Raw genomic sequence first — 15,975 nt, forward strand, 5'->3', positions numbered from 1 at the left:
ATTATTATTACAGACAGGGCTCCTTCCCACCCTACCTGATGATGCCTGGTATTTGAATCCAAATCTTCTGGCACGATAAGGCATGTGAGCTTAGCTATGGGCCTCCTTACCTAGGGAAAAAGGCTGACTTTGTCTGTCACTGGAGCCCTCCCTCCCTTCCCTCCCTCCCTCCCGGTTTGGCACAGGTGACTGCTCACCTGCCATACTTAGAAACAGGAAAAGAAAACACCATCTCCTTGACCCTCAATTGTGCATGCATCAAGGAAATTCTTGCTTGACATGCTCCACTAGGGAAATCGCCTTGCCAAGGCCCCGGCTTGTAAACAAAACCTGTGGGCAGGATGTGCCAAAGAGGTGTTGCTCAACTGGGCGTCCACGACACAGAAATGGGCAGGCAAAGCAGAGTCCCAGTTCCAATGACAGGGAGGGAGGGAGGCGGAGGCGGAGGAGGGCATGATTGGCTGCATCAATATCTACAAGAAGGCAACCTTTGTACAGTGGCACATCCACCTGAGTAAGCTTTGTTTGGTGGCGACGGGATCAGACGGTTCGCTAGCTGCATTCCTGCTCGGGGTCATCCAGCTTGCCTCTTCTGCCCCCTGGAGGTAAGTGGAGAGGGGCCCCCTCTTACCACGCACACACCAAAGGCAGGTATGGAGAAATTGAGTAGCAAAATAAGTTTTCTCTTTCTCTCTCTTAATCATTACTGAAATCAGGAGCCCCATCCAGGAGGTTCAGAACAGCTGTAGGAAAGGACTGCCGCTCCCAATTATCTTGCGGAACATGCTGCCACAAGAGGCTTGTTCACACATCATACTGAGCTCAGCTACAAACTTGCCCCTAGACATTTGCAAGTGTTTGTGTGGAACAGTGTGTGCCCCCTTGATTTGTACAGCCCAGCTATTTGCATACAGATTATACACATGTTGGGTGTTATTGGAACACCTCTAAGGTGTGGCTGTGGCGACGGTAGCCCCTAGGTTTTAGTGATCTGAAAAGAAGTTTGGGTTAGGATCAGAGTTCTGTCCATGACTACTAGTCATGATGGGGAAATGGAACTTCCACGTTCAGGGGCAGTGTATCTCTGTGCATTCAAGGGTGCCAGTTGCTGTGCAGCAATATTAAGATGTGGCTGTTGCTTCCATGTCCTGTTTATTGGCCTCAGCAGCCAGCAATTGGTTGGCCGCTGTGTTGGGGAGCTCTTTTTATATGTCTGTGTGTGTGTGTGTGTGTGTGTGCGCGCGCGCATTAATGGAGGATTGACTATTGGCCAAGCATGCTGCCTGTCGGTTCCCTCAATATCAACATGGCTTCTAGCCATGACAGTTATAGAGCATCTAGGTTCAGGAGCAGTCTATCTTCAAATGCCAATTAGATGGGAAGCAATGGTGGGAGCAGGCAGTTGCTTTCATGCCCTTGCAGGTCGTTATGGGAAATGGGAAGCAGATATTTCATGGGATCTGGGTCTGATCCAGCATGGCTCTTTTATTTTCATTCATACAAAGTGGTGCTCTGTTTGTTTGTTTGTTTGTTTTGTTTTGTTTTATTGATTTATTTAATTTATTTTATTAATTAAATGTTTATACGTAATCTGAACTTTTCATAAAAGTGTATCAAGTCAACAAAATCATAATCAGTAAAAAGCAAAATAAAACATAATAAAAAAACCCAGTAAAACAACGTAAATACCAGTAGGTTAAAAGAAAATTTCATCCTGCAGACGCCTGTCTAAGTGGTATAGTTTTCAGAAGATGTCTGTTAAGAACTTTGCTTCAGGATGAGAACAGAAATCGTGCGGCGGCACACGGCGGCAGCGGGAGGCCCCATTAACTAAAGTGGTACCTCAGGTTAAGAACAGTTTCAGGTTAAGAACGGACCTCCGGAACGAATTAAGTTCTTAACCTGAGGTACCACTGTACCTTGAACCTGGTATGGTAGCAAAATGGCAATCACTGTAGTTTTCTTCCTGCTCTGATTTGCAGAGAACGACTTGTGTCTTGGCTCCACTGTAGGCTGAGATAATGGCAGCATTCCTTGTCAAAATGATGGCACACCTGCCATGTGTCCCCAGGCAAAGCATTTATTTAGAGCATTTGCGCCCTGCTCTAGAGGAGAAAAGCAGACTCAGGCACCAATTCTTAAACTGAGTGCCACAGCCACCAATGGCAGTTTTGTTTATTTAACTACTACTACTACTACTTTATTATTTCTATCGTGCCCTTCTGGCTGTGTTTCCCCAGCCACTCTGGGCGGCTTTCATCAGAACATTAAAAACAGAATAAAACTTCAAACATTAAAATATTCCCAAAACAGGCTGCCTTCAGATGTCTTCTAAAAGTCAGATAGTTGTTTATTTCCTTGACATTTGAAGGGAGGGCATTCCACAGGGCGGGTGCCACCATCGAGAAGGCCCTCTGCCTGGTTCCCTGTAACCTCGCTTCTTGCAGTGAGGGAACCGCCAGAAGGCCCTCAGAGATGGACTTCAGTGTCCAGGTAGAACGATGGGGGTGGAAACGCTCCTTCAGGTATACTGGGCCAAAGCCGTTTAGGGCTTTCAAGGTGAAAATCGACACTTTGAATTGTGCTCGGAAATGTACTGGGAGCCAGTGCAGGTCTTTCAGGACCGGTGCTATATGGTCTCAGAGGCCGCTCCCAGTCACCAGTCTAGCTGCCGCATTCTGGATTAGTTGTAGTTTTACAACTATAAATTGCACAAATATTTTGTGCATCCGTGCCTAATCTCGCCCTGAATGAATGGATCTTTATTTGCGTCAGCCAATGACCATAGCAATAAAACAACAATACGATATACAAAAAATAGAAATAAAAAGCTGATTATATAAAATACATTTTAGGGTTTTGAATAGTGAAATAGTGGATCTTATTTTGATTGCCCCAGCTAAAAACCTTGCAACCTTTGCTGTCACCTGCTTCTCTTGATCTGCCAAGATAAAGGACACTGTGGCAGTGGTTGGGCGACCCGGAATGGACAATAAAAGAAGGGTGATCATCTCGCCCTTTTCTACATTTTTTTTTATTAGTGTGTGTTTTTCTTTTTGTAAATCTACCAAAATATAAAATAAAATTGGGATTAAGGTTTTTTCTCAGGACGGTGGAAGGCGTGTGTGCTGTGTGCCGTTGGTGAAGTGGTGCTGGTCTTCTTCTTCTGATAGGACATGCTGGGGGTGTGTGGAATGGGGGTTTGAGGAGGGTTAGCTAAAAATGTCCCTATTTTCACCTGAGGAATGTTGGAGGGAATGTTAGACCGGCTTCGTCTTTGTTATCCTTCCACAGGTAGGCTAAAGCCTTCCTGTCCAGACAGACCTTTGGAAACTTAAGGAGCAGGCGACACTGATCACTGACTGGGCTGTGGTCCAGACAAGCAGGATTTTAGTAACTGGTTCCAAATGTGTTCTGATATATTTCAGGTACTATTTTTAACTACAGTGGTGCCTCGCAAGACGAAATTAATTCGTTCCGTGAGTTTTTTGTCTAGCGAATTTTTTGTCTTGCGAAGCACGAAATCGCATAGAATGCATTGAAATTCAATTAATGCGTTCCTATGGTCAAAAAAAGTCCAAACAAAGCCAAATTTGGTACAACAAGAGTTTATTAAGTGCTCTTTAAAGTCACACATACGATAAAGAGCATTTCAAAAATTGAAGGAACAATAAATTAAGTTTCTAAACATGACAGAAAAACATTTAAAAATCAACAAAGTGTACAGTACATTTTCTAAGACTCTGGGGGACAACTTGAAGAAGGTTCCTCTTCCACTCTTTGCTTCTTGCTGAAGAACCCCCTCCTCAACTGTTCCCCCAGCCACCCACCACACAGAAATTAAAATCCAGAATTTTTTTTTTAAAAAACAGCAGTGGCCCAATGGTCACAGAAAATCATAAAAATGCAGAAAAAAACACACAAGCTTCCAGATTCTTGCAAACCCCTCCCCAACACCAAGTCCTTGAATTCCAAACACCCCAACCCAAAATCCAAAAAACCCCCAAAAAAGTTTTAAAAGTTTAAAAGAAGTTTTGGAAAAGCTTCAAAAATCACCAAAGTCTTCAAAAACCTCAAAAAAGGCTACCACACCGCGTTCTATGAGTTGCTCCTCGAAGTCAAGTCGCAACTGTATTAACGGTGTTAAGAAAAAGGAAACAAACTTGCAAGACGTTTTCGTTTTTTGTCTTGCGAAGCAAGCCCATAGGGAAATTCGTCTTGCGAAGCACCTCAAAAAACGGAAAACCCTTTCGTCTAGCGAGTTTTCCGTCTTGCGAGGCATTCGTCTTGCGGGGCACCACTGTAGTCTGTTTTTATGACTCTATATTTTATAATTGAAGTTTTTAAATGCTGTGATCCACCTTGAATCCCAATTTGGGAGTAAGGTGGGATAGAAATGTAAGAAAGAAAGAAAGAAAGAAAGAAAGAAAGAAAGAAAGAAAGAAAGAAAGAAAGAAAGAAAGAAAGTCTGGGGAAATTTCCTGAGGGCCAGACAAAAAGGTATGGAGGGCCGTATTTGGTTCTCAAGTCTAAGGGATACAGCAAACATCCCACACACATAGCAGCAACACATTTGCCTCCCCAATGTAATGAGAGTATAGCAATGCTCTACCCATCTCTTAAAGCTCCATCATTTTAACACTCTCATAGAAAAGAGAATTCTGGCCAGGGCAGATTCTCTAGTTTCTGTAGAACTGAGAGGTGATAAACCCTATCTGTAAAGTTCCCTCATCCACAAACGGCGAATGGTTCCGCACCTCATATTCCAGGCAACTATTCCGCTTATGTTTCCTCTCCTTGCTACTATTTCCCATGATCTTTTTGTTTATATGATGTTTTATTCTGATTTGGTTTCATCAATTGTTTGTAGCTATAAAGAGAAAGCAAGATACGTGTTTATTATAATAATGATTTTAAAAGTGATTTCCAAATAAGTCATGTGCAGAGGAAGTAAAAAATAGATGGGCTTAAGTGTGACTAACATCTGGATATGATTATGTTGATACAGTACAAATAAATCATTATTTGGATAAGATTATGTTAGCATACAGTACAAATAAATCATATACAGAGCAGACCCATGGAAATCAAAGGGAAAGTATGACTCACATTGCCAATTACATAATTATTATCATCATTATAGGAGCTCTGTCCTCCTTCAGGTGTATTCCTGCCAATCATTTTCTCTACATAAAATAAAAATGGTGAGTGATACCATGGAATGAACCGGCTTAGGTCCAGGGTCTACTTAGGAAGCTGTCATGATGACAGCTAGGTAGACTATTGATCTACCTAGCTCAGTATTGTCTACTCTGATTGGCAGCAGCTCTCCAGTGTTTCAGGCGGGGAATTTTTCCCAGTAGTACATGGGTAGGAATTTAACTTGGGACTTCCTCCGTGCATGGCAAATGCTCTGCCACTGAGTAATGACGCTTCCCTACTTGTGTGGGACACCTACCAGTTGACTACCAATTACAGACCAGGCCCATAGCTCAGTTGAGCATGAGATTCTTAACCCCAGAGTTTCAGAATCGTGGGTTTGTGCCCCATGTTGGAGGAAAAGATCCCTGCATTGCAGGGAGTTGAAGCAGATGACCCCGTGTTCCGTTCCAACTCTTAAGATTCTGTGACTTTCTATGACTGAGTGACTCTGTGGTTGATATAATAATAATAATAATAATAATAATAATAATAATAATAATAATAATTTTTTATTTATACTCCACCCTTCCTGGTTCAAAAACTGGGCTCAGGGTGGCTAACAACAAATTTAAAACACTTAATTGTAAAAGCAGCATAAAATACAGTATAAAAACACGAATAACAATAAGATTCAAAGTTCAGAAATCACTTTGGGGGAAATCCATATAATAAGCATTGGATAGTCACCAGGGCTAGCTGGCTGAATTAGTCTTACTTGGGCCAGCGAGGAGGCCAGGGGAGAATTAGCTGTGGGGTCTCAGAATGGGTGATCTTCATAAAAGGGGAGGGGGAGGGAAGAGAAGGGAAATAAAAGATCAGGCTAAGTACAAATTAAAGGCCAGGCGGAATAGCTCTGTCTTACAGGCCAGACGGAAGGAGATTAAATCCTGAAGGGCCCTAGTCTCCTGGGACAGAGCATTCCACCAGGTCGGAGCCATCACTGAGAAGGCCCTGGCCCTGGTGGAGGATAGTCTGACTTCCTTAGGGCCTGGGACCTCTAAACTATGGTTATTCATGGACGTTAAGGTCCTCTGCAGGGCATACCAGGAGAAGCGGGCTCGTAAACACAAGGGCCCTAAGCCACAAAGGGCTTTAAAGGTCCATAAATTTAGGCTGCAATCTTGTACACACTTACCCAGGAGCAATGGAGACTAGTCCATTAGTGCAAATATGGCACAGTCTCACTGACTTCAGTCTGCCCTCAGCCACTTCCCCCCTCCCCCCCCCACAAACACACACACACACAAAGAGAGAGAGAGAGAGAGAGAGAGAGAGAGAGAGAGAGAGAGAGAGAGAGAATCATAGGAACTGTTGCTTGTCAAGGTCTCTCTCTCTTTCTTTGCCTCTCCAGCAGTGCAATGGCAGATTCAGAAATGCAGGGTCCCTTCATGGTAATCACCCAAGCCTTCTACAATTACCAGGAACAAGCTTAAAACTTTACTCTGCTTATATTAGAACCGGATGTTTAATCCAACTCTTGCAGAACACCAGCCAGCAGTCTCAATCAAAAACAGTGATAGGCTGATCAGAGAGGAGATAAGCATTCTTTCTAATAAAGTCCTTTACAAGGTTGGATATCAGTGCAAGTAAAAGAAAACGGGGTGGGGGGGTGGGGAGAGAGAGACAGTGCTTTTAAAAGTGAATTATTATACACAGCATATATGGGTGCTGTTTTGCATATCGTTCCGGAAGCAATATTGTCCACCAAGGCCAGCCTCCTTTCAAAATGCAGAATATCACCTCTGTAGGAGGACAGATAATATTACATGATATGCACAGGAGTCAGCAGCTTGATGAATATCACATGTTTTTTCTTGTCAGTCTGTTACTAAAAGCACACCGGCTTCTAAGGCCACGTTCATACATTTAAAGCACCACTATACCACTTGAAATAGTCGTAAGTTCCCTCAAAGAATTTGGGAGCTCTGGTTTGTTCCCTTTCCAGAGCTACAGTTCTCAGAGTTCCTGTCAAGAGATACTGACTGTTAAACCACTCTGTGAATTCTAGCTCTGGGAGGGTAATGGGATGTCTCCTGACATCTCTGAGCACCCTTAACAAACTACAAACTTCACAGAATTTTTGGCAGGAAGCCATGACTGTTTCAAGTGGTATCATAGCACTTTAAATGTATGGTGTGGATGTGGCCCAATAATGTATTGATTCTGCCTTCAGATTCCGATGATGATCCTTGAAGAAAGTTGAAGCAGAAGAGCTTGTAAGAGCAAGACTGGGGTTGATTTTGGGGAAACTTTCCTTAAGAGATTATTTTTTAAGGGTAGAAGCATCAGTGCAGCCCCAGGAACAGGCCTGTTTCCTCAGCACCCTCATACAGTCACTGTAGACACATTTACCTGGGAGGAAGTCCCTTTGCACTCCATGGGTCTTCTCCATTGAGTGCAAATGGACTTCCTCCCTGGTACAGAAGCTGTTTTAGGGCAGCTCCACCGGTTCCCCCACACTGGGCACTGAGTGGAGAGTGTGCCCAGTAACCACTCACCTCCTTCCCAAAGCCCAGCACAGTGGCCTAGCTCAGGGGACCATAGTACCAAAGTCCAGCCCTACCAGGCAAATGTGATATGATGATTTAATGCGTCCATAAATACACTCACGCATCTCTTTATCGTCCAGGCTGCCTGCTTGTTGATGTTAAATGTCAGACAGGTGCCTAAGGTTGAGTTTTTACTCAGTAAGGACTGCAGGCTGCATTTTCTTTCATTTGTTTGGAAGATGAGTAGTTCAAGGGCACTACGTTTGGGGGTCGGCATTGTACAGGAGCAACAGGCCCCTTCGGAACAACACACACTCCAGTGGGGGGCTGGATGACTGCAATTCTGCCCTTCTTCCCATGGGCATAGTCAAGTGGGGGGGCAGCTGACCCCCCCAATCAATAAAAATGCATAAGTAACTGAGGTCCTGCTCCCCCCCCTTTCCTACTTCCTCCCCACCCAGAGATCTGAACTGATTACTTGCAGAGGGATTTTGGGTAGGGGATATCTCCCAGCCCCACCTGGAGATTGTGAGAATTGGGAATTTCTGCATCCAAACTACTCCTCAGCTATGGCCCTTCCACTAAATATAATTTTTTATAAAGCAAGATTCTCATCCTCAGAGTCCTGAACAAAGAGCTGTTTCTTTAAAATAGGAACATAGAAAGCTGCCTAATCAGCATCAGTCAGACCCATTGGTCTTCCTAGCTCCATATAGTGGACACTGACTGACAGCACCTCTCCAGGGTTTCAGGCAGGTGCCTGTCCCACCTGTTACTGGAGGTGCTGGGGATTGAACCTGCAACCTTTTGCCTGCAAAGGAGAAACTCCCCCACTGAAGATTCCCCCCCTCGTGCCAAAGATCTGGATGGATGACAGTGCTTGCGGAATAAGGTTTCAGTCTTCATGGTTCTGAATAAAGGACTGGTATGAATAGAAAGCTGCCTTGTACCAAGAAAGACCATTGGTCCATCTAGTGCAGTATTGTCTACACTGACTGGCAGTGGCTCTCCTGGCTCTTTTCCCAGTCCTACCTGGAGATGCTCCTGGGGATTGAGCCTGGGACCTTCTGCATACAAAGCAGATGCTCTACCGTTGAGCTGTCCCTTCCTCAGCATTAGGCTATTACTCATATCACAGGTGATTTAAGTATATGCAGGTGTGGTTTCAGAGTAAATTTTTTTTATCCCTACCACCCCATGTACCTTCAGCCTTCCTCCCTACACACACACACACACAGAGAGAGAGAGAGAGAGAGAGAGAGAGAGAGAGAGAGAGAGTCCTATATTTTCTTGCTTTCCATGTCTGCCACTGAACCAACCAAACTTCCTGTATTTTTCCATATACCTTTGTTTCAAGTGAAATGACGCAAAAACGCACTGCACCTAACCTTTCGAAAGCGAGACTTGAGACTTATCGCATGATCCATCTTCATTAAATAATAATAATAATAAAAGTAGTGACAGACCTCAGCTGACAACGTGACTGTGTGCATTAGACATTTAAAGTGTTTTTTAAAATATCCTGCTCTCGCAGTAGAACAACCTGCCAGGCCGCTGTAAACTTGTTCAAACAGCAATGTTCTTGTGCTCTAAGAGATGTCAACGCCACTATTTTAAAGGGCATAGGAGGCTGTTGCAGCCCAGATGTTATCTTGCAAACTCCCCTGACTGAACCCTGAGTCCCAATTAAAGGGGATGTCATGCGTGCCATACCCTTAACTGGAAGGGCAGGATACCAAAGGATGACCAATTCATTTATCATAAATTTATTTACATTATTACATGTGGTATTACAGTATTTATGTTTACTTGTGGGATTAACTTACCCCATACATGCCAGCTTGATAACTTCACTCTCACAAATCAGCACTGTTATAAGTGCCATGCAATACTTGTTCCACACTTGAAAGAAATTGAAATTTTAGCTTGGGGGCACCTACACTTTGGAACTCCCTGCCTATTGACATCAGGCAGGCGCCTTCCACATCTATTTAAAACATTTTTGTTTAGTCAAGCCTATCCAGACATGTAAATGTGACTTGTTTTGTTTTTAGCAAGGGTTGATTTTAATCATCTTTTGAATATTTTGAATACCTGGTTTTTATCAATAATTTCAATGTTTTCTTTTCTATAATTGTAAATTGCGTAGGGGTTCTTGTTTTTCTGGACACCACAGTTTAAGAAAGATATTGACAAGCTGGAAGTTTAGAATCAGAGTTTTCCTTCTCCTATATGGGCTGCCTTCCCAGGTTGACAAGTTCCATCCGCCCCTCACTTCCCTCTACAGCAGATGCAGAAACTGCCTTCTTGACCATTGGACCCAGTATTGGTCTGATCCACTCAATCCACCAGAGTCTGTCTTCACATGCAGGGGAAGTCCCTGACTCACCAAGGGTTTGAGACCCATCAGCTACCTTCACCAGGTTTAGCTGGCCAGTTGAAGCCATTCCTGGGTTGTGGCCACTGTCACATGCTGACAACTTCTAGGAGCCACACATGAGAGCTAGGTGCAGAGTCAGGGCCAAAGGAGGACAAACTACCCCAGAAGGAACATGATGTGTCTGTCACCCACCAGAGGTTCTACCTCTCCCCTAACACTCCATACACCCCATTGTTAGATATAATATAATTAATAGAATACTGGGTGCAGGTGGCGCTGTGGTCTAAACCACTGAGCCTCTTGGGCTTGCCGATCAGAAGGTTGGTGGTTCGAATCCCCATGACGGGGTGAGCTCCTGTTGCTCTGTCCCAGCTCCTGCCAACCTAGCAGTTCAAAAGCATGCCAGTGTAAGTAGAAAAATAGGTACCGCTCTGGCAGGAAAGTAAACGGCATTTCCGGGCGCTCTGGTTTCTATCATGGTGTTCAGTTGTGCCAAAAGCAGTTTAGTCATGCTGGCCACATGACCTGGAAAGCTGTCTATGGACAAACGCCGGTTCCCTCAGCCTGAAAACGAGATGAGTGCTGCAACCCCATAGTCGCCTTTGACTGGACTTAACCATCCAGGGGTCCTTTATCTTTTACTTTAATGAATAGAATAGAATCGAAATATGTGATGTGGGGCTTCTCCAAATGGCCCATTCATTCAGAATTAATCCCAATTTCCTTACACAAAGTTTATGTGATGGTTAGACTAGGTCTGGCTTTTACTGAGTATTTGTCCGGCTTTGTTTGTAGGGAAGTTACATGACAATGAGCATTCATTCTGAGTTAATCTTGTTCTGCTTACAGATTATTTACTTGTCTTCCCATTAGTCATTTGTTCATCCCACACTTTCCAATGTGTTTTTCTGTCACTTTCTAAAACATAAAAAGTCATTGGGAAAAAACTGAAAACATAGGAAGCTGCTTTATACTGAGTCAGACCCATTGGTTCTTCTATTTCAGTATTGTCTACACTGGCTGGCAGTGGCTCTCCAGGGATTCAGGCAAGAGAACATTCCCTGCCTGAAGATGCCACTGGGGATTGAACCTGGGACCTTCCGCATGCAAAGCAGGTTCTCTGCCCCTTCCTCACAGGACTCCGTCATCAGGCTCCCTCAGCATTCTCTTTGCCAATCTTCCCAGGGCATGTTAGAATAGGTGTACAGGGCCCCTGGTCTGCTGGCTTAATTAGTGTGCCTCCACCCTGGCCATTTCATATATATATTTTAAAGAATATTCATTGAGATTATACAAAAAATTACACATAAAGAAAAAACAAACAAAAACTAACAAACACAAGCTAACAAGAAAGTTGACAAAAAGGCAACCTAGAAAGAAGGAAAAAAGGAAATAGGAACAAGAAGGGGAAAAAAAGATATTTTAAAAAAGGATAAATCCATTTTTCAGCATCTTTGATCTCATTTGCTTATTTCCTTGACCTCCTCACACCTCCCCTTTTGTATTCCCGTTTTCCAAGTCTTTTCAGCAAATCCTTACCCTCTTTCATTTGACTTTGCTCTATACTTAACCTATTATAACTATACATTTTCATCCATATAACTATCTATATTTACCTATTCTTATTAACCTTATTACCAAAACCACTTCTTTTCAGTCCAACATCATTTTAACATTCATTAATTTTACAGTATTTCTGCAAATAGTCTTTAAATTTCTTCCAATCTTCCTCCACCATTTCTTCTCCCTGGTCTCAGATTCTGCCAGTCATTTCTGCCAATTCCATATAAGTAGTCCATCAGCTTCATCTGCCATTCTTCCAGAGTGGGTAAATCTTGTGTCTTCCAGTACTTTGCAATAAGTATTCTTGCTGCTGTTGTAGCATACATAAAGAAAGTTCCACCCTGGCCATTTCAACCAAGCCACATCAAGTGTTGGGCATGTAAGGATGCAGCCAACCCAAAAGGGGTTTTTCAGGAAGTATCAATCAGCTGACCAGTGGCACATGCAAAGTCCTGTGCACCCAGATACACAACTCCGAAAGACCCATCAATCAGCTGATTTCAAACCCTGCAAGAGGGGATGATGTCATTGTGATACCAGGTGATTGACAAGTGGCCAGCACCACCCCCTGTCAGACTTCACCTGCCAAGGGTGGGGGAGGTAACAACCCGCTGGCTATCCAGATCTACCTCACCACACTTGGTTTACACAGACCAATGGGAAGGCAGCATATTTCATGATGGGCAGGTGTGGCTGGTATCAAATCCTTCAGGTGCTCCTCCATCCACATCCTGCCCCTCCTGCCCACGACTGGCTCTTTGGAATGTGCTGGTGCTGTTTGCCAAGGTTTTATTTCTGGGCAGAAGCCCAAGGCCTTGTTGAACATATGGGTGGATCCCTTTGTTGATCCTGTTTTTGTGAGCTTATTTATTGGCAGTGGGTTTATCTAAGGCCTGTTATATATAGTTTCTTTGAAAGGGAATGTTAGACAAGCTATGCCAGCTGTCAAATGGGTGACGGGCTAGGAAGCTGCTGAATCAGACCCATTAGGCCATGGGTCAGCAAACTAAGGTCCGCGGGCCGGATCAGGCCCAATGGCCTTTTGGATCTGGCCCATGGACGGTCCGAGAATCCAGGCAGCCGGCATAGCGTGCGCAATGGTTTTTGCAACTCAACCAGGCTTGGGGGTCAAAAGTGAGGCAGGCGGCTGCTTGAGGCAAGCCCCTTCTCCGTCTGTCATGCGCACGCAGCAATCTTTTCTTCCGGGGTGGGGGGTGGGGAAGAGGGAAAAGGAGCCACAGTTTGAATTTCCACAATGGAACTGCTGGTGACTGACCTCAGGAAGGGCAGTTGCGGGAGGTGCCTTGGGAACGACCACCGGCCAGTGTCTGAGGCGGTACTTCCCGCCGGAGGAAGCAGGGAGCGCCTGGGTGGCTGCACTCCGAATCAGTTCTGCGCTCTGCTGGGAGGCCTCTCGCTTGTTAGCTACACTGTGCAAGCCATGGAAAGGTAAATAGCTGCTGCCGCCTCATCTTCCCTCACACAGGGAAAAGAAGGTTTTTGGTTGAGTGGCGCTGGTCTGACATAGCATGGCCAATGGCATTTCCCTGCGCACATGCATGCGCACACGCTCTCCAGGGCTGACAGGAATGGTGTGCTTACCTCAGCCCCCCACCCCGCCTTATGAGAGAAATAATAACTGTCAACGTGTAAAACGCAAAGGAAGCAGCATGGGTTTATGAGGGAACACCCCCCCAAAAAAAGAATCACATTTGGGCAACATTGGGGTTGGTCCCAATAAGGGTTTTTGCCAAAAATGCGGGTCATAATCATGGCAACATATATTCCGGCCCCCCACAAAGTTTGAGGGACAGTGGACCGGCCCCCTGCTGAAAAAGTTTGTTGACCCCTGCATTAGGCAATCTAGCTCAGTACTGCCCACACTAACTGGCAGCAGCTGTCCAGGGTTTCATGGAACTGTGTGAGAGTTGTTAGGGGTCCCTTATCCCCCTCACAGAAATATAATTCCCAAAGGTCCCTGGGAAGAGGGAGTGTTAAACTACATCCATAATTGTAAAGGAACAAGGGTCTCCTTTTCGCATCCTTAACAAACTACAGCTCACAGGACTCTTTGTGGAAAGCCATGCCTGTTTAAAGTGGCATGATACTGCTTTGATTGTACAGTACACATGTGGCCTCAGTTGCTTCACTAACTTTAGGTGGCTTGGGAAGAAATGGATGGAGGAGAGAAGAGCCATCAGCCATAGTAGTTGAGAGGAACCTCCAGGCAAGGGACAGGCAATTCTCATACATGAGGTCCTTTGTGAGATTACAGTGTCTCAATCTTTTTTAAAAAAAGAAAAGAAAAGAAACACTTATGATATGTGAACTGCCAAATTCTACTTTTCAAGCAAGGGTAAGCCAGGAAATAAAACGCAGGCAGAGAATACCTTTCAGAAATTGGCAAGGTCTGATTGGGGAGGTGGGTTAAGGTAAGGTTACCAGGTTTTTCCCCCCAGTGAATCCAGGAACACTTTTCAACTTCAATGGATTTTGTCAGGGGACTGATTTGTAAATCTGGCGACTGTCCCTGGGAAACGGGGACGTCTGGTAACCTTAGGTTAAAGTGCTCATTTGTTGCATGTTATGGAGGAATGTCCTCTATTTGACAGCGCCCTCTATTTCTCTATTTAACAAGCCATCCCATACAAGTCAACAACTCTAGGCGGGGATGCCAGTCATTCAGTTCCCAACTAGTTGAAATTCACAAGAGGGGCATAAAGCCAACATTCTGTCTATAGTTCTATGCTCCCACCACCCGATAGAATATAGAGGTAGAGGTAGATTGCATTTGAACATAGATGCTCCATTCTTAACTTTCATGACTAGTAGGAGTCCTGTTGGATCAGATAAATAGCTTATCTAGTGCAGCATCCTGGATCTCCCAGTGGCCAGCCAAATGCCCCAGGGAATTCCACAAAGAGGGCATGAAACCAAACAGTACTCAAAAAGTATTGATTGATTTTAATATTATCAACTTCTGTTCTGTCCCCTGCTGTTTAACGGAATTTGGAGGAAACCTGAAAAAGGCACGGCAGTTATTTCCTTGAAGAGAGGATTGGCGTAACCTGTCAAGCCCCCCCCCCCCCATATTTATCTTGCCACAACATATAGTAGACTTCAGGTTCGTTCTCAGCTAAGCCACACAGCAAACTCTGGTGTAGCCACCAAGACTAACACATTAACCTTCCTTTTCAAAGCCAAAAAGGCACCCACCATGTCTGTCTATGTTCTATCCTAGGGTCGCCATATTTCAAAAAGTGAAAATCTGGACACAAAGAAATTGTTTTTGACCCACTTTTAAGAAAATTCACCAAAATCTACATTTCCGACATGGGTTGCCATATATCTGGGTTTTCCTGGACATTTGAGGGATTTCTGCCTGGACATGACTGCCAAATCCCAGGAATGACCAGGAAATTCTGAGCGTATGGCAACCTTATATCTAAGGGTGAAGGCATTGCAACTCTGGATAACAGTTCCTGGGAATCACCAGTGGGGGAGAGTTGCTCTAGCGCTCACTTCCTGCTTACGGCCTCCCCATGGACATCTGTTTGACCACTGTGGGAACAGGACTGGATGGGCCTTTGTCCTAATCTTGCAGGGCTCTTATTATTTGCTTCTGAGGAAAAGTGCTGATTCACATGCTGCTTGGTAAACAAAGAGCTGGTGTGGTATGAGCTGAGTAATCACTTGTTCAAATGTCACTCCCACCATAGATGCATTAAATTACCTTTAGAAAGCACTTATATGGCCTCAGACAACTCACTCCATTCTCAGTCACAGCTACCTGCCAGTGAGAACTAAGAGCTTTCTAGGTTCCTGCTGCTGCTGCTGCTGCTGTTGCAGCAGCATCAGCAGCACTTACAGAGTTAAAAGAAAAAGAAAAACCAATTGCACCTGTTTATCTACCGTGTGGCCTTGGGAGCTTTCCTTTCCATTCGAATATCTTTAGTGATCCATGTAATTGATTCTGGCACAAAGTCAAGCAGCAATCAGACGTGTCGGCCAGAGATTCACACACCCATACACACACATACCAGGGCTTTTTCCCCCCCGGTTTCAAAATTTTCAATAGTGAAAGAATTGGAGGAATCGTCATTTAGAAGCAAAGTGCAAAAGCTGTCCAGATGTGGAAGTCATCAACTGCATCCCCCAGGATCCTGGGCTCAGTTACAACATAAGAATTTCCCCAAAATTTGCATTTGTTACTGATGCCCCAACGGTACCTGCCGTTGGGCAAGTAACTCACTTGGGAGTGATCTGCAGAGGGTTGGATTAGGTGATCCTTTAGGTCCCTTCCAACGCTACAGTTTTATGTTTCTGTGATTCGTGTTTGCC

General features: G+C 44.5%; 1 protein-coding gene across 1 annotated transcript in view; it reads left to right on the top strand.

Annotated features, from left to right (window-relative positions):
• Nucleotides 1–413: 413 nt before the first annotated feature.
• The window catches only part of ENTPD8 (ectonucleoside triphosphate diphosphohydrolase 8), a 31,542-nt gene continuing 15,980 nt past the window's right edge, over nucleotides 414–15,975 (top strand). The window contains exon 1 of the mRNA XM_083485572.1: nucleotides 414–605. The gene's annotated coding sequence lies outside the window, so the exon portion shown is untranslated. The remainder of the gene's footprint in view (nucleotides 606–15,975) is intronic.

Source organism: Podarcis liolepis (assembly GCF_965112155.1).
Source record: "Podarcis liolepis genome assembly, chromosome: Z".
In the NCBI taxonomy this organism is placed as follows: Eukaryota; Metazoa; Chordata; class Lepidosauria; order Squamata; family Lacertidae; genus Podarcis; species Podarcis liolepis.